This window comes from Gadus chalcogrammus, chromosome 2 (assembly GCF_026213295.1).
Source record: "Gadus chalcogrammus isolate NIFS_2021 chromosome 2, NIFS_Gcha_1.0, whole genome shotgun sequence".
In the NCBI taxonomy this organism is placed as follows: domain Eukaryota; kingdom Metazoa; phylum Chordata; class Actinopteri; order Gadiformes; family Gadidae; genus Gadus; species Gadus chalcogrammus.
This window is the reverse complement of record NC_079413.1, coordinates 12,002,849-12,030,608: the sequence shown is the minus strand read 5'-3', so window position 1 is coordinate 12,030,608 and position 27,760 is coordinate 12,002,849. Positions and strand designations below refer to the sequence as shown.

Sequence of the window (27,760 nt, the reverse complement as noted above, 5' to 3'; positions counted from 1 at the left end):
TACATAGATAGAATATATATATATATATAGATAGATAGATAGATACAGGGTGCGATTTGCCGGTGGGGATGGTGGGGATTATCCCCCCCTCTGGTGGTTTACACGTCCTACCCTCTGCTGAATTATTTTCACCATTACATCGTAATAATTAACAACCAAAATACACAGGGTCCGTCTTCATTTTGATTGTGCTGTGATTTTGATCTACCGGGAGCGAGTCAGAGGCGTCGCGCTCGCAGAAAGCAGTTTTATTTTGAAAACCAACCGGATTTACTTGCGTTTCTATGATTTCAAAAGTCAACTTCCTGTGTCCCCGCCGAAACAAAAGTTCCCAGTGTCCACAGCCGAGTGTGAAAGAGGTTTCAGCGCCATGAACCACATTCTTACAGATGGCAGAAACAGAATAAATGTGTCCACACTGCACAATCTGCTTTTCATCTCTGTAAATGCACCAGATGTTGCCTCCTTCCTGGCCCACAGATTTGCAGAGATGTGGTTGAAGCAGGGTCACCACGCTGCTATCGATCCGCCAACAGGAAAGCAAAAAAAAGAGGCTGAAGTGCGTCATCAGAGCGGACTGTTTTCGTAGTCTGACCTATAGTCGACCCGATTAACCCATAAAAAAAACAAAAAACGTCTTGACAGCACATTGTGGTATTTCATATTTTCTGTTGAACTGATATCGGGGGAAAAAAAAAATAAAAATGATTTGGCACATCTAAAAACAATATTAGCTATGAGAAAATATTTCTGCAAATGCAGTGGTTAAGTTCACGTTCAAAATAGGCCTACCGCCTACGTTATGAAGCCTAAGTGTAAGGTTTAGATACACAAGGTCACAAGATCAACTGTTTTCATAAGTTTTCACACTGTTGTGTGGTAATTTTTCCTGAATAAAATGTTTCTCAAAATTATCCCCCCCTCTGGTTTTTTCACAAATCGCACGATGGATGGATGGATGGATGGATGGATGGATGGATGGATGGATGGATGGATGGATGGATGGATGGATGGATGGATGGATGGATGGATGGATGGATGGATGGATGGATGGATGGATGGATGGATGGATAGATAGGGATAGCATAACATAGATAGCTGATAGATAGATAGATAGATAGATAGAGAGAGAGTATATATATAAGTAGATAAAATGGTTTACTACTGTATTTGCGGCGGGTGCAACAACTCCAGCAAAAGTGGACATAGGGTCCATTGCTTCCCGAAGGACAAAGGGATCCTCCGAAGCTGGGTGCAATTTGTCAAGGTTAGGTGGGCAGATTTTTCAGCTAGCTCTGTTACCCCGTACTCAAGAATATGCAGCGAGTATTTCCAGGAGGAGGATTACCACTCGGGGGATGCCAAGATGGTCTCACTTGGTTTGAAGAATAAGAGGACGGCGAAGTTAATTCCTACCGCCGTGCCGTCTGTGCATGCAAACCACTCTGCCTGGCCTGTCCCGAGGTCGAGAGACACCGTCTGCCGCAAGCGAGAGATTGCCACGGTAAGCATCATGCTATAGCTGCTAATTACAAGCTGCGCGTTAGCTAGCTCTGTGTGTATTTTGCATACCGTGTTCCCTTTGACACAGCCTCCACTACAAGCATGATCAGTCTGACATTAGAAGAGCATGTTTCGTGATTGACGAATATGAGCCAAAACAAAATTGCCCTGAAGTAAATGTCCATATCGTCATGAAAGCTTCATGGCTAGTGTTTGGATCAGTGATCGTCATCATCAAGCGGCTTTCACAACAGTGTGTTTGCGTTTTGTGTTAGTGCTAGACTGCTACGGTTCTCTTTCACATATATTTGACCGTGATTTCATTTTTATATACTTATATATACTATACTTTGATAGACTCCTCACAGCAGGAGACCGTGGCCAGTGTAGACACTGTGGAGAATGTCGATACTGGGGATCGGCCCTTGCCCTCCTCCACTTCTGACGCTGGGACACAATGTTATTTGAAGCCCCCCCGATGGTCTCACGGTAAATCTTTGGTATTTTAAGGGGTAGATATTATGTCTAAAACATTGCAAGCAGGACATTTCCATACACATTGATGTAATTAATACATAGCCTACACCAAAACATAGCCGCTTAGATTTGCAATGATTGTCATATGTTTGGGTATGTTTACTGCCTCTGCCACAGCTGTGCAGGTTAACCTGAAGCCCAAGATGGTTAGCATGGGCACACAGACTTTATTCAGCCAACACACCTCCACTCCCCACGCTAGTCCTGAACAGACAGTTGACGATGATGATGGTAATGCCACTGTCATCAGTGACTTTTCGTGGGTGCCCGAAGAGCCGATGGATGAGGAGGAGTTGTTTGATGAGGAGCCACCTTACACGTGTGACCCCCACCACAAGTGAGATCATCTAAAACCAACATAGACCATATTGAATGCTCAATGCTTTGTTAGTTTGAATGACACCGCCCCCCTCCCCCTCATTTTCTGTTGTTGTAGTTGCATTGACAAATTCATTGTTTGCCAAGAGGAGCTGATGGGCCTTTTTGCCATCTGTCCGGCCTGTTGTGAGAGGTCGGATAGTAGCATCGTGCAGCAGGAAGGAACTTTTGTTAAGATCAAGCAGGTACAGTTTTGTTTACGCGGCCATCTGATTAGAAAATCAGAATATCTAATTACAATCTGATAGCTCTGACCGTCTCGCCAGTTAATTTACAATGTATGTACCAGGCTGGCTTTAGTCTGCTGGTTTGTGATGCCATCATATTTGAGTGTTATACTGTATTGGTCATGTGTGTTTCATTGAAAATATGAAACCTTTTACCAGTATTGTAAAGTACTTACTCTATATTGAATCCTGATATACTGTTGATTACTCTGTTTTCTTTTCTTTTCTTTTCTTACATATCTAGGTCTGTGCATCATGTGGCTACCACCGTTTCTGGCAAAACCAGCCAATGCTCCACAGGAACATGCCAACCTGCAACCTCCTGTTAAGTGGGGCCATTCAATTACTGGATGTTTGGCCACACAGACACTAAGAATGTTGGCCCTGTTTGGCCTGCAGTGCATCAGTGCCAGCAGTTTCTTTCGCCATCAGCGCCGCTACACCATCCCTGTAATCGTTCAGGCCTGGCAGAATGATCAAGCCAAGAATTTTAGTGACCTACGGGCAATGGATGGAGGGCTAGTTCTTGCTGGTGACTGCAGGTAAACCAGTGTGAGAGCTAGACCAGTTCCACGTTTTGATTTTGTTATTTGTTATCATGTAGGGTGGCTTTAGTTGGCATTTGCAGAGGACATGGTGGATTGTCTTTACAGACCATGGTTTTAAAAACTTGAAACACAAATTGTAATTAATTTAAGGTCAGATTCTCCTGGGCACTGCGCAAAGTATGGGTCATACTCTCCGATAGAGGACAGAGTGAACAAGGTGGTGGATGTTCAGCTTGTTCAGGTAAACCTGATGTTATTAGGCAAAGAAATGAACTCTGCAATTTGGTAAAAGGATTGTATCTTAATATAACATCTTTCCACTAGTACAACCATGCATAGAGCTTTATTGTGTATTGCCTAACTAGAGTAGTGTATCATAATGCCTGGACCAGCAACGCTTCGGTTCATTAACGCCTCCTTCAACACCACCAGCATTCTACACTTACACTGTTATGTCATGTTGCAGAGCTCAGAGGTCCCCAACAGCTCATGGTGTGAGCTTGAAGGGCTCAAGCGCAGTGTTGGCCTGCTGGAAACAACCTGCATTTGGCAACGCTGATCACGGACCGACATCGCCAGGTATTTACAATAAAAATGCAGTATAGAATGTAAATATCTGAATTGCATTGAAGCTGGATGTTTGTGTTTTTTTTCTCCTAGGTTGCCAAATGGGTGAGAGAGGAGCGGATCCCTGAAGGGACACAGCATTATTTTGACGTGTGGCACATTGCCAAAAGTATGTATCCATTGTTGGAACCTTGAAGCAGTTTTTGTTAGTGCATATCAATTAATACCATTTGTTCTAAAACAGGTCTGGGGAAGGCATTGGATGCAGCATCCAAAGAGTGTGACCAACTACAGTTGTGGAGGCCGGCTATAGTGAATCACCTCTATTGGACTGCAGCCTCAACCCCAGATGGCAACCCAGCGGTCATGGAGGTCAAATGGAGAAGTTTAGTGAACCACATCCAGGACATCCATGACCATGACACCCCTGCCTTCTCCAGTTGTGCCCATGGCCCTCTAGACGGAGATCAGCGCAACAAAGAGTGGCTGGACCCAGTTTTGTTTTATTTGCTGTCTTTGAGTAATTGTCTGAATGCTTTGACATGTGACCTTTGTGATGATTTTTTTTTTTCATTCCCTTGCAATTTCATAACATTCTGTTTACTGTTTGCTATAATTCATATGCAGGACAATTTCACGTGTGTTTCCATTTAAAAAAGGAATTCTGTCTGTCTATCTATCTTCCTGTCTATTTGTACGTTTTCCGTCTGTGTGTCTGTCTGCCTCCCTGCCTACCTGTCTTGGTCTTTGCAGGCTCATTGGCAGCAGTCAAGTTGGAGAACATAATGATGAGAACTGCCTTACTGAAAGATGTTCGACAGCTGTCTCCACAGCACCAGACCTTCTCCCTTGAGGCTTACCACTCCCTCATCTTGCACTTCGCGCCCAAGCATAAAGGGTTTTCATACCTTGGGATGTATAGCAGGTCAGTGCTATCCAATGGAATAACACTGCCAATTATTATGCCTTTTATAGTAATAATAGTACCTATTAACATGCCTATTGTAGTATTTTGTCATACATACACCAAGTTTCAAAGGTTTTCTCAAATGTGTTATTTTGTAGGCTTCTCTTAGCAGCGCTGCATTATAATCATAATGCCAATCGCGAGACAGCACGGAGAAGTGACGGGACGTAGAAGTACTGCGTGCAGTATCCGCGCTTCAGAAAAGGTGCCCATGTGGTGCGTCGCATCAAAGAGGCAGCCTCATACGGTAAGCAGTGTCATGCAGTTCTATCATATTTTGAGATGGCACACGAGACATCGGTGATCAGTGACAATGATCTTTATAAAGTAATACTATTATTATAATTAATATTATTATTATTATGTCTGCAGGTTATGCAACATCATTAATGAAGGCCCTTCGGGAGAGCTACGCCAATTCACCCGCGGTTCTTCGAGAGGTTAGTGCCAATTCGTCCTCCGATGCACCCGCCCCCATCGCCAAATCCTTCCAACAGATTCCTAAGGAGGAGGCCGTCAGCCTCTACCTAGCCCGGCAGTCACGCTACAAGAAATCTAATTTCACATTATTTTTTTTTTCCACGGACAAGTCCAATGATTTAGTTGTTATTATTTGCATGAAATTTCTTTGTATGTAATTCAAAATAATTTGGCATTTTACCTGTGCCTTGTCAACCTCTGTGTGCGGTGTTGTCTGGGCTCACTGTGTGTCTGCTTGATGTGCTTTTGCATGTATCACTGCATGTATGAATGCATGAAATAGTATGTGTGTGTGTGTGTGTGAGTGTGAGAGAAAGAGAACCATCAACTGACCCTCGGGTATGACCACACTATTGCAGAATTAATTAGAATTAGAATTAAACATTGCGGGTCTAGCCCTTCATCAGTGTTCCTTGTATGTTTTGTACCTAACCATTTTTTTATATAGATTTAATTCCAACCTGTTTCTTTGTTCAGTAACCATTACAAGCAATGCCAATAAACTTTTTTTTATCCAAAATTCATGTGTTCTGTGTACTTTATAACATTTTAAGGGCAATTGAATGATCACAACAGAATAGGCATAACAATTATTTTCATTCATTTTCATCCAAACAAGGCCATTGAAAGCCCTGATAGGTCTGGTCACCATTCTGGAATTGCTGCCTGATGGTTGAAACCACACAAGAGGGTAGAGGCTTCCTTATACTCCTCCCTAAAACGCCATAAGCCCAGCGTATAGCCTGCCTGTAAGCAGTGTACCGGTATGGCCTAGGGATAAGTAGGAAAGATTCTTAAGTTTAAAACTCTCTGTGAGTACGGTAGGTTGGAAACGTAATTTTAAGCCTGTTTCTTATGCATGTTTATTGTGTATGCAACACATCTTCTGTCACCTATAACTGTTCGGTTCAAAGGACTCAGTGTAAAAAGATTTGTAAAGTAAACATAAACCATGAACATACTCGTGCGTTCTGGCTTGAAGGGGACCATGATCCTGCCTGAAGTGTGAGTATGCTATTTTTAGCACAAACGGATTCAGGAAGCATGCCTCAAATCCGGGATGCTGCGTTATTAGGCACGGGGTGAGCTCCTCGACCAGCGACCAAAACGCGCTCACCTCCCTACAACACAAGCGCTCCACCAGTTTCCATGGGACGACACCGCCCACACAGACACCTGCCAAACACAGCGACACAGACACGCTTACTACTATCAATCACGAGGAAAACTAGTTGGCACTATCAAAAATAATCACACTGAAGACATGACCAGCCTACTCGGCGTCGGCTACGTTTGCAAACAACATTTTCACCGGAGAAAGAGGTAAAAGCTTAGAAATAAACACGAGGGGCCCTATTTTAACGGTCTGAAACGCAAGTGGGAAGCGCAAAGCGCAAGTAGCTTTGTGGGCGGTTCTACGGCGCTATCGCTATTTTACAGGCGGATAAATGACACTTGCGTCGCGGCGCAAGTGTCAAAAGGGTTGGTCTGAAGCAGCCTAGTTACCCGTAGGTGTGGTTTGGGCGTAACGTCCAACAAACCAATGAGAGTGCCAGCTCCCATCCCCTTTAAGAGCCATGAGCGCATTTGAATCGGACGAGTTGATATTCTGACAGCACGTCTGCAGTCTCCGATGAGACAGATGCACATGAATTTCAAACTGCAAATGGCTCAGTTTATTGCCAAATAATATGGCCTAATTCACACATGGAATAAGGGGTTTTCTTCCACAACTTCAGAAATACTGATTCCTCAAATACATTTTGGCAAAGAAAACGTATATGATATAACATATGATATGCGGTAACTGTGGTTCTATTTAATGATATACACAAAACATTATAAACATTGTTTCTTATCAGTATTGTATGCTATCCTAATATGCATGTGTCCCCGCGGTAATATACATTGCCATTGATTGTATTATGCGTTACGTGTTTAGTTTGCGTGTGTTTAAACAGAGCACACACGCGCGCCCGCATTCATTCATTCTTTTTAACGCTCACTCGCGGTAAAACAATGTTTTTCACGATCAAATACTCATCAATCCTAAAAGTTATGTGCATGTAGGCCTACACGACGTCTCTGTCAAGAAAATATGTGTTTGCTGTACGGTGTTTGCAGATGCATTGATTTAAAAGTACAACTTATTACCGCTGCATCAGCTGTTCTTTCCCAAATAATTTACCAAGAATGTGCGGCTAGGTAGATGGGAGAATCAAAGTGTATGCGCGAGGTGCACAAGCAATCCGTATGCATCGCATGCGCATGTATGCATGCGCCCTTAAAATAGCATCTGAACAACGCGCCACTGACTTTAAACTAGGTATTTCCTGGTCAGTAGCGCAATGGTATTCAGAAACGGCAAAATACCGTTTGCGCCAGAACACGCCTCCTCCTTCCGCCGAACCGCCCCTTGGGGCGCATGATCAATCCCTAATTTACCGGCGAGTGGCGGTGGTGGGAAAAGAGCGCTCTGCGCCAGTTGTAATCTAGCAACGACACATGCGCCAGTGACTAAGTCACTTGCGCCAGATGCAAGATAGGACCCTAGGGGTTCACAGGTGGGACTGTCAAGCTAGCCCATATTTAGAAGAAATAGAAGGCATAATATGCCTTCTATTTCTAGATCTTCTGACTAAGTTTAGGGTACTTATCTGAGCCAACGACATAATCACTGTCTCATCCCCGTCAGATGCCATAGTGCTAGTTCTAGTATGCGTCTACCCAGGGGCGGACTGGGGGAAAAAAGTGGCCTGGGAGTTTCTGTCAGACCGGCCCACTCAATACACGGCGCGCGGCCCACTAAGTACACGCCGCGTTGCCCACTCAATGGATCGCGCGTATCGAACAGTCAGTGGCCTTCTGGGAAAAATACCCATACAGTTAACATTATTTTGGATGATTACAAAGAAATTACATCATATATGTATGTTTTTTTTAATAACATTTGGATCCACCAATTTGCCTGGATGGACACATGGAATAAAATGATTATTGGCTATTGTAACACTCCAAGGTAGGTATAGTTTGCTAGATGAATATGCTTACCTCTTGGCTAGTATCAGATGGTTATACAAGTATAACTACAAAGCCTTAAGGAATGAATGTCAGCAGAGAAAGACCACACAATAAAGAAACTGGAATCACGGCTAACATGTTAAAATAGATAATCTAGATGTTGACAACAACACCAGCTTGCTTATTTTACCAGATCATAACGGTCTATATATGCAAGGCTAGCTGTAGGGAACGTTACCTCATCTGCGAATAGAAAGCTCACATTTGGCAAGGTCAACGCCACATCTTACCTTTTCACTGTCACCAGTCGGTGGTTTTCCAAAGAAATTAGATATTTTTAAATGTTTTGAGGCACCTTCCTCCAGACATTTTTTCTTTTTATCTCTTAGCTTTTCAGCTCCACCTTTTCGTTTTGGTGCCGAGTCCGACGACATGCTCTCTCACTCTCAAAAACAACTTTGTCTGCTAGAGAATGACGCAAGGCAAGGAAAGGCAACTTTTTTCATTTTTTTATGCAACTCAATGTGCTATAAATAAACAATAAAAGGAAAGGGCACAAAATAAATAAAATATAATATAAGCTAGAGTGAGTGATATTTAATAACACCTAAAACAAGAGTTTGGATGAGGCAACGAAGAGCTGGGCCTCATGGGTTGAGCGCATGCGTAGAACTTGGTGCCGCGTTGCGTGTATGTATGCAAATCCAAATTCTCTACCTCAATCCGCACAGCTGAGAACACTTCGGCTGTGTAAGAACCAATTTAGAGGTGTTTATTAATAAGGTGGAGATCTTTTCTTACTTTGGACTTCCGAAGTCTGTAAAACACATATTAGAAGACACTCAAAAAAAAATCGAAAAATAGTCACCATGAGTGTGAAGACCGATTACGAGTAGCAGTATAAAAGTCAGTCAGTGCGATTAGATTTGTATAGCTCTTGGAGAAAATTACGCTTGTGCCGCTGTGTTAACCATTGTAGGGCTGATGCGATGATGGGCCGGTACATGGTGGGCCGGTACATAATAGTGATGGGCCGGTGGGTTTATATTTTCGGCCATTGGCCCACCGGGGGCATCCCCGGTATTGTCCGCCCCTGCGTCTACCTCACGTGACGTCATCGCCGAATTGCGTAAAAAATAACCGTTACTAACCAAAAACGACAAAACCTGGACTTTAACACAATTTTGGAGACATTTCTAACTTTAAGTACATATTTTGAGTGCTTTATGTACTCATTAATTGAAACTTCCGGTTAACCTGCACCATGGGCTTTAAAGAGAGTTTGGCTGATAAGCCAAAGAATTTGTTAGGGGGCCTCAAACAATATTTGTATTCAATTGTGTGTGCATTTCTTTTAACTCTCTTGCGGTTGTGCTTCATCAAGATCTATTAGATGTTTAATCGGAGTCGCTTGTGTCAGACACCTCATCCTCTGTGCCTTCAGATTCATTTGATGCAACAATCATTCTCAAGAAAGATAGTGGATTGAAAAGGACCCACGCCGATCAGGAATCAGCAGAGGCGGCATATAAATTAACTTTTTTAATGTATTAAGTTAGTTATCAATCCTAAACATAGACATTGTGCTGTGGTCTTGTTGCAGGGGAGGATCAAGTTAAAACATTTTTTCTTCTTTGTCTTTAGATGGTGAGAGATAAACTTCAGTTCAACCCAGGGGGAGAAAAGGTGTTGCATGAATATGACAAAACAAAGACATTGATGGATGGGACACGGCTACAGATGATAAACCTACTGGTGGCTGACATGGTTGAAGTTCATGGGTAAGCATGTCATGTTCTCTCTAGTGCTCATCTCTAGTCTCTACAAATAATATATGTTCAGAGGATGTAGGTGTGCATTTAGAAACAATAAGGAATAAGGTGTGTTTTCCTCAAAGGACCATGTTCCACTTATTTATTGTGGTCTCCTATTTCAGTAATATAATAAAATGGGCTTTTCTGTACAAAACAAATCTGTGTCAGAATAATCAAACAAACCAAAAAATGTGGGAGAAAATAAAACTGAAGCAAAATGAATAGAGGGGAAAAAGTAATCTCTAGAGCAAAACGTATTCAATTGGAACACATCCCTGAAAAAAATATAACTGCATGTTAGAGGTTGTGAATAGCTGGTAGTACAATCACAGGACTGACGGGCGAAAATATGATCGTGAGATAGTTACCAAAGGTAGCTGTAAACAAAAGGACATAGTATCAAAAAAGAAATAAGCACAGGACTAACAGTTGACATGATTACACACATTTGTTTGCATTTAAAGTTTACTTTTGAGTTTAACCTCTGCTTTAGTGTGCTTTGTTCTCTCATTTTCTTATTTGAGTTTGAAATGTAAGATAATTTGATTTATTATAATGACACTAAAACTGATTCAATACTTTACTACTAATTTAAAGCTTGAAAAATAATATATTTTCTTCTTTTAAAGGAGGATCCCACCAACCTATGTGCCAACTAAATATGCTCTTGGCATCATTACTATATTTCCCTATCTCGAGGATCCTTACTCAAAAAATGGATATGTAAGTTTGTAAATGAATGGCTTATGATAAATTGATATAGGGAGGTTATTCTGAATTTGCCCTGTAATGCTGTGACCGATTAGTTATGTTTATCTTTGTTCTTTTGGGATTTTACAGGAACACTTCTATGATGCAGACAGCGAGTCTGGCTATTTGGCATGGAGGATAAAGACAGTCCAACGCAACTCTGCAGTTCAGTCCTGGAGATGCTCAACCACCGCTATATATCAAGATGGTCCAAAGAGCAAGAGGGATTTTTTCCTTACTGACAAGCAACTGTTTGGCGAGGAATTCCGCGAGGCGATCTCTTTATTGAAGCACACGACTGATGCAACAATTGTCAAAGAGAAGATGAGGGCAACATTTCAATCCCGCCAGACACTGGTTCAAGACAAGGAAAAGTGTTCCACAGACCTGGATGTTTTCCCCCGTTTCCTCGATATCCCTGGCTTGGTAGGAATTACATACCATTGTTTAATTAATTTTAAAGATAACAATGATTACTGGAGGATTACACTTTCATTTAAACAAGCACAAAAATACTTTAATTTAGTTTGTGGATGGTTTCCTATGTCTATGAGAGGTTGCAAGAACTTAAAGTGTTTCTTCTGTAGATTAACCAAGACTTCACCATGATGTTTGGAGAGGATGCTACTGGCAGATGTCAGGCCCTATGAACTTTCAAGCTGCAGTTAATGCCTTTTGCCACTAGATGTCCTTTTTGTTAATCAACTGATTTGTTCTGCTCATGTGTGTGCGCGTGACTTTTCTGAGTTCTCCGTTGCACCACCTGTGCCTAGTGTATCCCTGTTTTTCCAACGTGTTGAAGACTTTTGTTACCTTTTACCTTTCAAGGAGTTTTTGGACTTGGATATTTTTGGCTGGCCTGTTAAGGACTGTGTTCCTTGCTCTAAGTTTTGGATTTTTTGCCACAAAGACTTCTATTTGCTTGCCTGTTTTTTGAGACTCAGTAAAGAGAACCCTGAATCAGATTCCTCTGCATTTTGGTCCTTTTATTCACTTCTTAGGGTGGATCGCCACCTTTCACTCCGGAGACCCGGATTCAAATCCCTGTACGGGCCTGACTCGCGACAGAAGAACTCAGCCAAACAAAGATGGATCAAGCAGAGCAAGTTCCTCTTCCTGATCTGGAAACCACCATTCACCAACTGGTGGCTGCAGTTCATAGCCAGGGGGCTACTATGCAGCGACACGAACAGACTTTAGTTCATCAGCATGCGGAGATGGATCGTCATGGAGCAATGCTGAGAGCTATCCGTCAAACCCTCCAAGCCCGTGCTCCAGCTCCCTCACCAGCTCCTGCTCCTCCGTTCTGCCCAGCCCCTCGAGCACCCCACCATGAGCCACGGCTGCCTACTCCAGAAAGGTATAGTGGAGATCCTGAAGAATGCCGGGGCATTCTGACCCAATGCCGACTTACCTTTGATCTACAACCGGCTGCTTACCCCACAGACTACTCCAAGGTAGCCTACGTCATGACGTTGCTGAAGGGGGAGGCCCGTGCCTGGGCTACTGCACTCTACGAGGCTGACAGTCCTGCCTGTGGCTTTCTCGGGGCCTTTACAAGGGAGATGATGAAGGTCTTCGCCCCTACAGTCTCTGATCGCATGGCAGCCAAGAAACTTCTTGATCTTCGACAGGGCAGCCAGTCTGCAGCTGACTACACTATCCAGTTTCGGACCCTTGCAGCTGACAGTGGCTGGGGAGAGCAGGCCATGCAGGCAACCTTCTACCATGGCCTGGCAGACCGTATTAAGGATGAGCTTGCATCATGGGAGGAGGCTGAAGATTTGGAGACACAGATCTCCTGAGTCATCCTCCTGGACAACCGTCTCCGGGAGCGATCTCGAGCCCCAAGAAGGGTTCCTCCCAGAACCTCTCCTAAGCGCCAGCCGGGCTCCTCAGCTCCCTGAAGGCGCTCCGGAACCAATGCAGCTTGGTGGAACAAGATTAACCCAGGCCGAACGTGACCGAAGAATGAGGGAAAACCTGTGCCTGTATTGTGGGAAGCCAGGACTTTTCCGCAATGCCTGTCCAGGATTGGCGGGAAAAGCCAAGCCCCGTCCAGCCGAAGAGGGGTTGTGACGGGGGTATCTTCATCTCCTGAGTATCCGGGCTCAGGCCTCTTTGTTCCCATTACCATCTCCTGGGGTCATCAGGAACACACCCTTCAAGCCTTCATTGACTCCGGAGCTGCAGGGAACTTTATGGATCTATCCCTGTCACAACGTCTCAATATCCCCATCCGGAGCCTAGATCCCCCTTTATCCGTGACAGCGTTGGACGGCCGTCCTTTGGGCCCGGGTGAAGTAATCCAGACGACTTCTGCAGTGAGAGTGCAGATAGATAACCCCAAGGAAGAGCTGTCTTTCCACCTTATCCAGTCACCAGACTTTACTGTGGTGTTAGGATTCCCATGGCTGACTCGTCATAACCCCCATCTGGATTGGACCTCTCGCACAATTCTTGAGTGGGGCCGAATCTCCCAAGCTTTCCCGATTGCCCTCTGATTACCACGACTTGAGGGAGGTCTTTACCAAGAAAAGAGCAACAGCCCTTCCACCCCACAGACCCTACAATTGTGCCATAGACCTGTTACCTGGAACTTGTCCCCCTAGAGGACGCATTTTTTCTCTGTCTGCTCCTGAGCGAGTGGCCATGGACCAATACATCAGGGAGGCACTGGCTTCTGACTTCATCCGACCCTCCTACTCGCCAGCTGGTGCATGCTTCTTTTTTGTTGGCAAGAAGGACGGAGGCCTTCAGCAGTGTATTTATCGGGGGCTCAATAAGATCACAGTCAGGAAACGCTATCCACTTCCCCTCATTGCTTCAGCCTTTGAGCTGCTCCAGGGAGCGACCATCTTTACCAAGCTGGATCTCTGCAATGCGTATCATCTGGTCCGTATTCGGCAGGGGGAAGAATGGAAGACGGCGTTTAAAACTCCTACGAGCCATTACGAATACCGGGTCATGCCTTTTGGACTCACCAATGCTCCGGCGGTGTTCCAAGCTCTGATCAACGATGCCTTACGGGACATGTTGAACAAATACGTCTCTGTTTATCTGGACGACATCCTGATCTTCTCTAAGGATCTCCGTCAACACGTCCAGCAAGTCCATCTTGTCCTGAGCTGTCTGCTTAAGAACCAGCTCTTCGTCAAACCTGAGAAGTGTGAGTTCCATGTTCGAGAGGTGTCTTTCCTAGGCTTCATAATTTCAGAGGGGAGGATTAAGATGGATCCAAAGATGGTACAGGCTGTCTGGGACTGGCTTGTCCCTAGGTCTATCAAAGAAACTCAAAGCTTCTTAGAGTTTGCAAACTTCTATAGGAAGTTCATCCGAGGATTCAGGGTCATCGCTGCTCCCATTACTGCATTAACTCTGAAGAGCAATAACCCCTTCTCCTGGTCGCCTGACGCTGAGAGAGCCTTCAAGGTCCTGAAGCAACGTTTCACCACTGCACCCATCCTTTGCCAGCCCGATTCTGTCCACCCATTCGTTGTTGAGGTAGACGCCTCAGATGTAGGGGTGGGGGCTGTACTGTCCCAGAAGGCTGCGGATGGGAGACTGCATCCATGTGCCTTCTTCTCCCGGGAACTGACTACCACAGAGAGGAATTATGATGTCGGGAACCGGGAGCTGTTAGCCGTAAAGCTGGCGTTGGAGGAGTGGAGACATTGGTTGGAAGGCGCTTCACATCCTTTTCTTGTGTGGACAGACCACAAGAACTTGGAATACATCCAACAAGCCAAGCGTCTGAATCCACGTCAGGCCCGGTGGGCCCTCTAATTTAACCGCTTTGACTTCACTCTTTCCTACAGGCCTGGAACTAAGAACAAGAAACCTGGCGCCCTCTCACGGCAATTCCATTCCGCTGACCCAGAGTGGTGTCCTGAGCCTATCCTCCCGAGTTCCCCGGTAGTAGCCCCAGTTCGATGGGAGATCATAACTGTTGTCCAGCGGGCCTTGCAAACAGATCCTGGCACTCGTGCAACTCCAGCAGGGCAGCTGTTCGTTCCAAAGAGAGTCAGAGGACAGGTCCTCCAGTGGGGCCATAGCACACAACTAACTGCCCATCCAGGATTGTCCAGGACCTTGGAGTTTCTACAGCGGCGCTTCTGTTGGCCAGGCATGAAGAAGAACCTTTGTGGCGGCCTGTCCCAACTGGGTCCAGGGAAAGGATCTTCGACAAAGACTCCAGGGCCTACCCCATCCCTTGCCCATTCCCTGGAGACCATGGTCGCATATATCCCTGGATTTCATCACAGGCCTGATCCCATCACAAGGTAACATTGATATTCTTGTCATTATTGACCGCTTTTCCAAAGCTTGCCGTTTCTTACCGTTACCCAAACTTCCCTTAGCTCCTGAAACTGCCAGACTTGTATGCGACCATGTGTTTCCAGTGTTTGGTCTTCCCCAGGATGTCGTGTCCGATCGAGGGCCCCAGTTCACCTCTGGATTCTGGCGGGCCTTCTGGGAGCTCATCGGTGCAACCGTCAGTCTCTCATCAGTATATCATCTGGAGTCTAATGGCCAAACGCAGAGACTGAATCAGGACCTGGAAGCCCCTCTAAGGTGTTTGGTGTCAGCTAACCCGTCCTCCTGGAGCTCCCAACTTCCATGGGAAGAATATGCACACAATACCTTGAAATCTGTTGCTATAGGGATGTCACCCTTTGAATGTCAGTTTGGTTACAAACCTCCTCTGTTTCCTGAGCAGGAAGATGATGCAGGTGTACCCTCAGCAGGGAGGTTTGTGCGGAGGTGCCGTCAGATGTGGAAAAAGGCCAGACGGTCCCTACTCCGGGCTTCCCAGGGTTACCAGCAGCAGGCCAACCGTCGTAGGAGACCGGGCCAACCTTTCCGGCTGGGAAAGAGGGTTTGGCTAGCCTCCAAGGACCTTCCGTTGAAGGTGGAGAATCGAAAGCTGGCACCCCGCTTTATTGGTCCCTTCAAGGTGATGAGGCGAGTCATCCCAGCCTACACACTGCATCTGCCTCGTTCTATGCGGGTCAACCCAACGTTGCATGTCTCCCGTCTTCGTCCAGTGGTTACCTCACCACTTCTTCCTAGACCCAAGCCCCCACCTCCTCCACGGGTCATTGATGGGCAGACTACATTTACTGTCAACCGGCTGCTGGATTCTAACCTAGGATCCTGGCAGACTCCCAAAAATTCAAATGAGTTCGTCGAAGAACATTTGTCTGGAAATCAACGCTCCGATGGGTCTGGTAAGCATGGCTCATTATCTCTTTGAAAACATCTAATTACTTACCTGAATGCTCCAAATATTGTATGTTGCATAATCTGGTCTTATTTAAGGTTGTTTTCAGATGTAAATCTTTCTGACAATCTTCTACTTTCTTCTACTTTCCCCATAGGCTGGGACAGTGACCTGTCAAGCATACTGCTGCTGCTTCAACCACTTCTCCCCACTGCAAAAGGACACAAGAATGGGCCTAGAATAAGCTCATATCAAGCTGTCGAACATCTTGTGAGATATCTGACGGTAAGCAATGTTTAAGTTCTTCTGTGCCACTTGTGCATGGGCTGCCTATGTTTTTAGTAGTGTAGCAGGCCATTAATTTTTGCTGCAGAATGAGACCTTCCTTTTGAGTTTGGAACCAAGACAGCCTTTCCTCCTGTGTGTCGGTGAACAGAAGAACAACATCCAAAGATTCTATGTCATTGTTGACCACAAGGCCATCCAAGCTTTCGATGAACTCTTCAAGGCACACTCCCTCAACAGCTTCTATACCTCCATCCAAACCACTGTGTTCAACATTGATGTGGGAAGTACCAAGGAAACTCCCGTGTGAAGGAGCTCAGAGCAAGACTGCTGAATACAGATTTGAGGTGATACACATCATTGGGTGCAAATACGTTGATTTGTTTTATCTGTAGGGTACACCACAGAAGTATGTGATAATCTAATGAGATGGATGATTTTTTTTAACATTTTGCCATATTGTGACCTGTGTTATTGAGGCTGACAGTTGTTAAACATGTTAAAGCTAATGCTGTGTTAAATGTGGTGTACTTGAAAATACAATTTCATTTGAACTTCATTTGTTTTTCTTCCTTGTAATAATAATGCGCTATAGGTATATAATATGATTTAGAAGTAATAATATAAGTAATAATATTTTACCATGTATAGCAGTAGGGATTATGACTCCCTACAGTGTTTAAAAATTAGATAAATCAACTTTTTAGAGTTAGATATTGAGTTATATATACATTTTAAATCCTATGAGGTGTTAAATGGAAGCAACTCTATTTAGTGTTAAACAATAATACACTGATGGCGTTACATTTTGATACTGCACACTAGTGTTGTGTAAATTTAAACCTGGCAGTGTTAAATCTCAACTATTCAGAGAGTTGCTGCAACTCTGTCAGTGTTTAAAAGTGTCACACTTTTAACTCAATATGGTGTGGACCAATGTAGACACTTTCAAAGTGTTGAATTTAAAGGCCCACTATGCAACTTTTTTAGCCAAAATTACATTAAGTATGCAGGTTGAGAGTTATGCTGATGGTTCTGCATCCATTTCTGGGTCGATTGGTGGGTGTGTCATTTTCCCATGTCGCCTCTACAGTGAAAAAGCGCATATGCAACTTGATGTGTTCGGACCGAACCATTCCGGATGTGACGCGGCGGAAGTATCCTTGAAAATGTCGTCAGATTGTAGTTTCGAAAATGCTTTACGGCACAGACACACACCCAAACATGGCACCAGCTAGATATAAACAGCCAGTTGCGAGGCAATTGTTGCATTCATCATGGATCAATCGACTAATGGTACGGCCACACTAACCGCGTTACTCGCGTTGGATAACGCAAGTAACGCGCCTAACCTGACGCTTGATCATTGTGTGTCACAAAAATGGTTCAACGCGCCCAACGCGCCTGTGGCTGCGCTAGAGTCCGAGGTAGGAAACCCAAACACTGCCCTGTTTGGGTGCATGATAGAGTTTAGATTGGGTTAGATTAAATAATCTCGGATATAAATAACGATCTCATCTCATCGTCATCCGTTTTTCCGGGGTCGGGTCGCGGGGGAAGCAGCTCAAGCAGGGGGCTCCAGACTTCCCTTTCCCGGTCCACATTGACCAGCTCTGACGGGGGGATCCCGAGGCATTCCCAGGCCAGTGTTGAGATATATCTCTCCACCTAGTCCTGGGTCTTCCCCGAGGTCTCCTCCCCACTGGAAGTGCCTGAAACACCTCCCAATGGAGGCGCCCAGTGGGCATCCTTGCCAGATGCCCGAACCACCTCAGCTGACTCCATTCTAAGTAAAGGAGCAGCGGCTCTAATCCGAGTTCCTCACGGATGACTGAGCTTCTCACCCTATTGCGAGACGCCAGCCACCCTTCTGAGAAAACTCATCTCGGCCGCTTGTACCCGCGATCTCGTCCTTTCGGCCATCACCCAACCCTCATGACCATAGGTGAGGATAGGAACGAAGATCGACCGGTAGATCGAGAGCTTTGCCTTGCGGCTCAGCTCTCTTTTCGTAACAACGGTGCGGTAAAGCGAACGCAATACCGCCCCCGCTGCTCCGATTCTCCGGCCAATCTCACGCTCCATAGTACCCTCACTCGCGAACAAGACCCTGAGGTACTTGAACTCCTTCACTTGGGCTAAGGACTCATAAATAACGATAATCCGGTTAAATAACTTCACATGGTGTGTCTGGTGTGTTTCCAGCATTCGTAGTATTGATCAGCAGAGAAATAGTCCGCAAAGACGTTGAGGTTGCTTAGCAACCAGAGACTCTGTCCATGCAAGTGAACAGAGCGTTCACTCTTCGTCATAACTATCAAACCAAACATCCTTTATGTATATATTATGAAAGTAAAATGCACATTTCTCGCTAAAAATGTTTCCATAAACGCATTTAATGGTGTAACTATGTTACTATTTCCACCCAGAATAAAGAAAGATGTTGGCCGTATGCTTCTGTGCAAGGGTCACTACTCTCTGCCAGTGACGTCGGGTCAAGCTCCACGCTGATTGGCTATCGTGGCTAAGCGTCACGCGTTGGAGCGTTGAAAGTTCAATTTTCTGAACTCCGGGCGTTGGTGCTTTACGGCACAGACCCCCAAACACGTAACCGGCTCGATATAAACACAAGTAACTAAGGGATTGTTATATTCATCATAGATCAGCCGACTAAAAAGAGACAGAGAAACCCAATGTCGGAGGAACAGAAGAAGAGAAAAGGGAGACTGACCGACAGAGAGGCCAGACACGAGTAAACGTTGGGCAAGCTTTTCAGGAATAGCGTGAACTGAAAGAAAAAGACTGCAAATCAGACGCCGACTCGGCCGTGTTGCTTTTGAAATTGAAAGTACCCTTGGGTGAACTTTGTCTTCGTGGTATTCTTGATGTTGATAGTCTCTGTACAAATGTGTTTGCTCAACCATTTTGTTGTGAGCCCTGTAAAAATTGTTTTCTCGATCGTTTTGTTGTGAACCCATGTTTCTAGCTTGCTTGGTTGCAGCCATATAAACACCTTTGTTTCCATGGGTGTTTTGCTGTTCGTCCGTCTCCCCCAGATACAGACTGAATCCCCGAATCCAGGTTCTTGTTTATTTAGATTATTATGTTGGTCAAACCTCTTACACTGATTGTTCTGTTCAACCTAAGATATAACAATTATAATCTAGGATATAAATTCTCCCCGTCAACTATAAAAAAGGATGGATTTATGTTTATTGCAATACAAATACACCATTTTAAAAATGTATAACCTTGCCTACACTTTATGAACATCTACTTCGGACATGGCTCCACGCATTCGCCGGCTTCTTTGAAAACAAATGCACATGGCTCGCGTAGAAGTGCATGGGGAAGGGTCGTCAACGAGTTGTTACGACAGTGTTGTGAAATATCTACTACGAAGCTGTAGGGGGCGCTGTGTAGAGAAATGTGCGTGCCAAAACCAAGAAAACAACGAAGAAATACCCGAAGTTGCATAGTGGGCCTTTAACTATTAAGTGTTGAATTAACACTCCTGATCCTCATCAGGAGGAAAATTAAATAAACTAACAACATTGTCACGGTGCCTGGGCACCGTGACCTTGGGAACCATGCCCCGGCCACCGCGAACGTGGCCACGGCATTCCCGCGTCTCCTGCGACTCCCGCTGCGCCCCGTGAACGAACGAATTAATGGCCCGGGAACCGCGGGCACCATGGCCCGGGAACCGCGGGCACCGTGAGCGTGGCCACGGCACTCCCGCGTCTCCCGCCGTGCCCCGTCAATGAATGAATGAATGGCCCGGGAACCGCGGGCACCATGACAGCGGCCCAGGCAACGCGCGTAGCGCAGCAAGGGAACCACGAGCACCGCGGCCCGGGCAACACGGTCCCGCGAAAACAGATCGCTATACTGCCGCCTCGATTACCGTTGGCATTGCTCAGTTTCTCAAGGAGCACTCCAGATTTGTAAACTCAGAGGCGATGGACCAACTGACGGACGAAACGACCTCCGGGACCGGACGAAAGGGTTCCCATCCGTATTTACCGTAGGTGTGAATGGGCCTCCTAGAATCCGGGTTGGAGTCCCAGAGAAAGGAACAATTTCCTTTAGGTTGGGTTGGAGTCCCGACGTGGGTACCAGAGAGACTGTTGATCTGATGTTAAATACATTGTACTTTGTAAAATGTTTTTTTAACTTTGCCCTTTATTTTCTATTTTACTATTTTTTTGCATACGTTTTCTTTTACTTATCTATTATTTGATTGTATGACTGTTTATATGTGAAGCACTTTGAGTCTGCCTTGTGTATGAAAAGTGCTATATAATTAAAGTTGCCTTGCCTTGCCTTAGCCTTTCAGTTGGTTGTGCTAATCCTTACTCTGGTGTTGTAGTTAGTTAGTTAGTTAGTTAGTTAGGCCTTTGTATTCCTCTCGGAACATAGGCCATTGATGAATCGTTTCCACCCCCGTCTGTCTTGTGCCATCCTCTCCAGCTGTTTCCACGTCAGTCCCTTCTTTTTCACATCTAGCTCTGTGCTCCTTCTCCAGGTGTTTTTGGGCCTCCCTCTGCTCCGTTTGCCTTGTGGGTTCCATGTTAGTGCCTGTTTGGTTATTGCTGTTTTGCCTTTTCTTAGTGTGTGACCTATCCAGCTCCACTTTCTCCTTATCAACTGTATCTCTATTGGCTCTTGATTGGTGCGTTCCCACAGATTGGTGTTACTGATAAGGTTTGGCCAGAAGATCCTGAGGATGCGTCTAAGGCAGTGGTTGATGAAAGTCTGCAGTTTATTGGTGATGGTATTGGCGGTCTTCCAGGTTTCTGATCCATACAGCAGTACAGATTTGACGTTGGAGTTGAAGATTTTGAGCTTAGTATTGAGTGAGATGTTTTTAGTTTTCCAGATATTATTTAATATGTTCAATGTTGTTCTTGCTTTCCCTATTCTTGACTTCACATCTTCCTCTGTCCCACCGTCCACAGCTATCACACTTCCCAGATATGTAAATTTGATGACCTCTTCCAGTGTTTGGTCCCCGATGTTTATAGGACTCATGCTTTTGTTCTTTATCCGCATTATTTTTATTTTATTTTTTTTAAGCCCCAGTCCTGCTGCTGTTGTTTCTAGCAGTTGGGATTTCTCTCGCATCTGCTGGTGGCTATGTGAGAGTAGTGCAATGTAATCTGCAAGGTCCTCTAGCTGTTCTGTCAGACTCCATTGGACGCCAGTATTTTTATTGTGGGTAGTTCGCCTCATGGTCCAGTCAATGCACAAGAGGAAAAGGAAAGGGGAAAGCAGGCAGCCCTGTTTCACCCCGGTGAGCACTGTGAATGTTTCTTGTGCCTGTCCCTGGTGGAGGACTTGGCATTGCATGTCCTGATATGTGTTCTTGATGATGTTTATGTATTTTGGGGGGGATTCCGTAGTGTGCCATTAAATTCCATTGCCGCTTTCGGTCTACACTGTCAAATGCTTTTTCAAAGTCAATGAAATTGGCGTAAACAGGTGTGTTCCATTCTATAGATTGTCCAATGATGATCCTGAGGGTAGCAATTTGGTCACTGCATGATCTTCCATTTCTGAAACCAGCTTGGTTCTCTCTCAGCTCATCGTCAACCCCCTTTCGCAGTCTCTCTAAAATGATGCGGTTGAGCACTTTGCCTGGTGTTGATAGCAACATGATTCCTCGGTAGTTATTGTAATCCCTGAGGTCTCCTTTCTTAGGAATGATTGCAATAAGCCCACCCTTCCAGTCTGCTGGCATATTTTCCTCATCCTCCCATATTTCCTTGATCAGTTGGTATAGCATGGTGGTTGAGGTTTCAACATCAGCATGTAGGGCCTCCGCTGGGATGTCATCTGGCCCTGCTGCTTTGCCACGTCGTAGTGCCTTAATGGCCTTCCTTACCTCAGATCTTGTTGGGGGGGCACAGTTGATGTTAAGCATGTGTTCTGCGGGTGGAATCTCTATTTCTTGGATAGGGGTGGTCTATTGAGCAGCTCCCTGAAATGCTCTGTCCATCTTTGGTGTTGTTCTTCCTTGGTGGTAAGGAGTCGTCCCTGTTTATCACTACCTGGCCCTTACAGAGACTTGGATCACTCCAGGGAACTCTGCCACTCCAGCTGCCCTCTCCACCGTCCACTCGTTCTCACCCCAAGACTATCGGGGTTCTCCTACCAGGTACTTCCACTGGTACACTTGACCAGATCTGCATTTGAACTCCTCACTGTCACGCTTTCTATCAAGATCTACATTGTGGTTATCTACCGTCCACCGTCCACTACGATGAGATCGATGCCCTTCTCAGCAACTTTCGAGAAAATGGCACACCTCTCGTTGTCCTGGGTGATTTCAACATCCTGCCAGTGAAGTTGTACTCACCTGAAATGACCAACTTTTTCGCTACCATTGACTCAAAATCTCAACACTATGCCTCGCTGTTGTGCGTTGATTTTATTGACTTAAAAAAACTTTAAAAAAATATATATATACTTTTTTTTTCTTTATTATTATTATTATTGAAAAATTGCACAGCACAATGCGGCAGCATAATCATTACTACAGATTTTTTTTGCACTTTATTCTTTTTTGGGCATTTCCTCCTAGTGCAAATATGTTTAAATTAGTCACAGCAAGCAGTGTTCTGAAATGGGATCAATTAATAGTTTTTAAACCTATGTTGTGAGTAATAGAGAAGGAAATATTTAAAATATTGTTTCAAGTGGCCTGTATGCATCGCCTTCACATGGTTTTGCAGATATTGATGTGGATGGTCCCAACATTCTCAGATATTCTCGTATTTTACATTTCTCACAGTGCAAATATGACGTGTACATTACTTTATGTACTGTCGGGCACTTGGTTTACGGTTTAGTCACTTTGCATATTTTATTTACTGTCATTGCTCATTCCATTTCTATTGTGGAATTATTCATCTAGTGCATCAACAATCTCCTTATGTACAAGACCTTGTATCAAGCAATTATTAAATAAATGATGATGCCCATCGCATTATCATTATGCTGTTTTAATGTTCGGGCCCCAATCCCCGGCAGCCGGTACCTCTTGTCGGAGATACCTATTGCTGGAGGTATAAGAGGGACACATGAAAAGTTGAATGCCAGTGGTAGGGGAGGGACATGCGATCATCCATGTAATTTCCTTGACTAGACGTGGTCTAGACTAGAGAATGTGATTTGTTTTCTTACGGTGACGGCATGTATCCTTTCCATTTGTCAAGTGAATAAAAGTCTGAATAGCTGTGTGTGTGTGTGTGTGTGTGTGTGTGTGTGTGTGTGTGTGTGTGTGTGTGTGTGTGCACTGATAAAAATAAAGTGCTTGATCTACTTAAAAAAAGTAAGGCAACTTTTTGCATCATTTTATCCTGTAGATCAAACAAGAGTAGTCTTTGTATGTGCAACATTCATTTTGCAAGTAGTCAACTTACTTTTGCAGGTGATGTCAACTTACTTTTGCAAATAAAGTCAACTCAATGGTATTAAGTTGTCTTCACTTGCAAAAGTAAGTTGATGTTACTAGCAAAAGTAAGTTGATGTTACTAGCAAAAGTAATGTTGTACATACAAAGACTACTCTTGTTTGATCTATGTGATAAAATGATGCAAAAAGTTGCCTTACTTTTTTAAAGTAGATAAAACATGATATATTTTTGTTATGGTGATCTACTTAAATTAAGCATGAAGCATCAATCATCTATGTGTTGGTCAATCTGCCCAATATAATAATTGACATTTTGGCCTCATGGTGCTAGGAAAAAAATTACATAAGAACAAAATTAAGAGGGTGAATTCCCTTTAAATCATAAGTACATAAGTCACCAAAATTGACATGTTTTATTGCTGACAAATTCTCACAAACAAGCAAACTCATGTCAATATATACTGCCAATGAACTGGGCAATAAATTAGTTTACTGTATAGAGCTGCAACTATTAGTTGTTTAATTTCTAAGTTTCCTATTACTCAATTTAAGGATTTTTAATTGTCAATTAATCTTTTGAGCCATAAAAAAAAAAATCCAAATTCAGCTTCTCACATGAGAATATATTAATATTGGTCGGGATAAAACAAGACATTCTAAGTTGCATCTTGGGCTTCCGGAAACAGTGATAACACATTTTTCACCATTTCCCACATTCCATACAAGTATTAATTGGAAAAATAACAAGACAGATTGTACAATAATGACAATTACTGTTAGTTGCAGCCCTAATACTGTATACTCTGGAAAAATGTCCACATTATTCAAACAACATCTGGTATTAATTATCAAACTTAACAAAGGGGCTTGTTTACCTTGTTTAACAATAGTTACAGTGTTGCAACATTTTAGTGTATTCATGACATGGAACATAGTATATACCAAAGACACTTTGATAAGAAAATAAGACCATAAACTCCATTATACTGACAACATTGGAAACACTTAAGATGCTAGAGCCAGACGCGCCATAAGACAATGCCAATGACCCAACACATAACTCATGGGATTCACACCCTATTACATAATGGTTCTTCAAATGAATTTTGGCAATGTCCTCCAAAACAAACATTAATTCTGTCTACCCTGAGGAAGCACTTTCAGGGATGAAACCCCACCGACAGCCTGACCTTAAAGGTTTGAACATCCTAAGCAAATGACAGTTACATTCAAAATCTGACCAATACATTGATAATGCAGAAAACACAGTACCTCACAAAATATAAAACTGTACAGAGTTTTCTGTGTAGATCTGCCTCCGGTAGCAGTACCTGAAAAGCTGCTTGAAAAATACACCTAAGGTCACTTACAATGACTCCCTTGAGCTGAACTGAATTCTATCAGCCATTTAAAGTGCAGACATCTGACAAACATCTGACCCGAGTTTACACAAAACAAATTTAAGCAGCATACACACGAGCTTAAAAATGTAACCCGAGGAAGTGCTTTTGGAAAACCTGTGAAAGTGCAATGTATAACCAACAACTGTAAACCTTGACAAGAGGGAGCTTCAGCAATGTCTGTATGGCTTTTAGGCATGTAAACTGACCTTCAGATCGTGGACCTTGGAGGACACCTTTTGGTTGACATCCTCCAGCTCTAGAAAGATCTTCTGAAAAACCTCAAAGGTGTATTTCAGTTTGTTAGGGTACCTTAGTTCCAAGGCGTAGATGAGGCCCATCAGGTAGGTACAAGCATGTGCAACATCAGGGATACCAAAAAGGACCTCTGCTCCCTCGATGGCTATTCCAGCCTGCTTCTGGAGATCTCCATCTTTGGCTTTGCTGACCACAAAGATGTTGAGGACTTGTGTAGTAAGGGCCTCTTGTACAGTCCCAACATCGTCATCATCAAAAACCTGTAAAATACACCAGGAAAAAATAAAACCCTCTTGTATATTAATGTGAAGGATGCATACAGTATAGCTCTCTTGGTGCTCTTTCTTTCTTTTGAAACTGTTTTCTTTACCTTGTAGTCCTTGATTAGCTCCTCCGTCTTTTCACCAAGGTAGAGAATGAGGCCTCTGATCACAGCTTCTCTTCTGGACTCAATGCTGTTGTCCTACAAAAACAGAAATGAGATCATGTTAAGCACAGACATCAGACTGCTACTACATATAACTAACTGTTTAACTGTTGTACACAGGGTTCAACATTTTCAATTGATTCAAAGATTTCAAAACAAAAAGGGCACTAAGGCCAGTTAGGTGTCTATCGCTCCCGTTCGGAAATGTGGAGTCATATTCTGGGAGTGTGCCCCCCTTCTAAAATCCAAGAAAACAGAAAAGCCAACCGTGATGATGTAGCGACCACCGGCACTGCTGAGAACTTAAAAAAAAAAAAAGAGGCAGTGAATGAAGTATTGATTAGACAGATATTTATTAGATAGGCCTACCTAATAAACCGTTGGAACACACAAGACCGGAAACCATAGCAACGCCGGTAAACAAACCCCGAGAAGCCCAATCCCTACGAGAGCTCCCCGCACTACGGCCATCCGGAGGCGCAGAGAGCTTTTGGCCGTGATATTATATATACAATTATATTATATTATATAGTACTATTATATATAGAGCTCCGGGAGTCGCAAACGGCAACAATCACTTTCTCCTCCATGCTGCAGTTCACCCCGGACTGCACTGCACTGAGTCACACTGAGTTTGACGGTTGAACGCTGATTGGCTGTTACGTTACACATGTCACTCAGTGGCCACGCTGTTGAAGCTGATTGGCTGTCATCACTTGAAATTCGCGTCAAAGTTGAAATATTTGAACTCGAGCGAATTTGTCGCGCCACAAATCCTCGTGAACGCGCTCGCCTGTGCACTCCGAAATTGTGGCGCGACAAATCAAAATCTGTCGCCGGTTTTCTCTCGCGAAAAATTCGCGCGATACGCGTCTCTACGTTCACTTTGTATGGGATCTTGTCGCCCCGTCGCGTTTGGTGTGATCGCACCTTTAGTGTTTCGTTTGGGTGGCATTGCTTGGTACAGGTATTTAGCTGAGTTTCTCCCCGTCATTTTGGTATGCTCCATGTTATGGCTAGTGAAGGGGGCTCGGCGCTGTCTATCACCTGCGGCTGTGCTCACTGCGTTTCAGCGGCTAACAAGCAGAGCTAACTGCCTACAGCAGGGGTGCCCAACCAGTCGATCGCGGTCTACCAGTAGATCGCCGACAGATCCCAAGTCGATCGCGAGGGGTGAAGAAAAATTATTATTATTATTATTATTATTTTTTTAATAAAATTAAATTTGCGCGGGACATATACGCGCGGTAGCGCATGTGCTGTTAACAGCAGTTGAAAGCCGTCAACAGTAGTTACACACTCCTAAACGTTGGCATGGCTGAGGGGAAACAAGCTAAGACCTACCATTTTCACCCTGAGTGGGAGGAAGATTATTGATTATCGTTGAGAAGGTGCCGTGCGCAGACGGAATGAAACCCCCACTGAAGTCCGTAGGTTCACGATACACCCCCCCCCCCCCCGTCAACAATTGTTCTCTACCCCCCCCCGCTTGAAGGTAGGTTTGCTGGTAGATCTCGGGAGGTTGGCTACTTGAAAAGTAGATCTTGGGTCAAAAAAGGTTGGGCACCCCTGGCCTACAGCCACCGCTGCGACCAAAGACCTCCACAAATTAACTCAAAAGCGCGGCCACCCACACGCAGACACACACACGGGTGTTTATTTACGGCCGACTTGCATCTTAAACCCCTCGCTAATGGCTAACCCAGCACAGGTGTGTTCTATATGCTGCCGATAACACGGCACCCGGCGCCGTCTACATCCCTGCTTACTTCAAATTACAGCTTACGGTTATTTTACTTATACATTTCTAAAATAATATAAAACCTGAAGGACTTTAGTGTTTAACCAACTATATCACCAACATTAACTTTATTCTTACCGTAAACTTCAGTCTCCACGTTCTGGAACTCCTCCCCTCAACGGTCCTGAGACAAGCGGTTTGAACTAGTTTGCTA

The 27,760-nt window shown here is 44.3% G+C and overlaps 2 long non-coding RNA genes across 3 annotated transcripts; one reads left to right on the top strand and one right to left on the bottom strand.

The window, feature by feature from the left end:
- Nucleotides 1–991: 991 nt before the first annotated feature.
- Nucleotides 992–3,758, top strand: LOC130374690 (uncharacterized). Of its 2 annotated transcripts, XR_008893650.1 has the most exons (4): nucleotides 992–2,377; nucleotides 2,477–2,603; nucleotides 2,890–3,434; nucleotides 3,660–3,758. It is a non-coding gene; the product is annotated as an uncharacterized LOC130374690 (long non-coding RNA). The 2 variants fall into 2 exon arrangements; XR_008893649.1 differs by having other exon boundaries at nucleotides 2,477–3,434.
- A 20,551-nt stretch (nucleotides 3,759–24,309) lies between these two features.
- Nucleotides 24,310–26,846, bottom strand: LOC130374672 (uncharacterized). Its single transcript, XR_008893644.1, has 3 exons — nucleotides 26,736–26,846; nucleotides 25,749–25,841; nucleotides 24,310–25,638 (listed from the first exon to the last, which is right to left on the bottom strand). It is a non-coding gene; the product is annotated as an uncharacterized LOC130374672 (long non-coding RNA).
- Nucleotides 26,847–27,760: the final 914 nt, after the last annotated feature.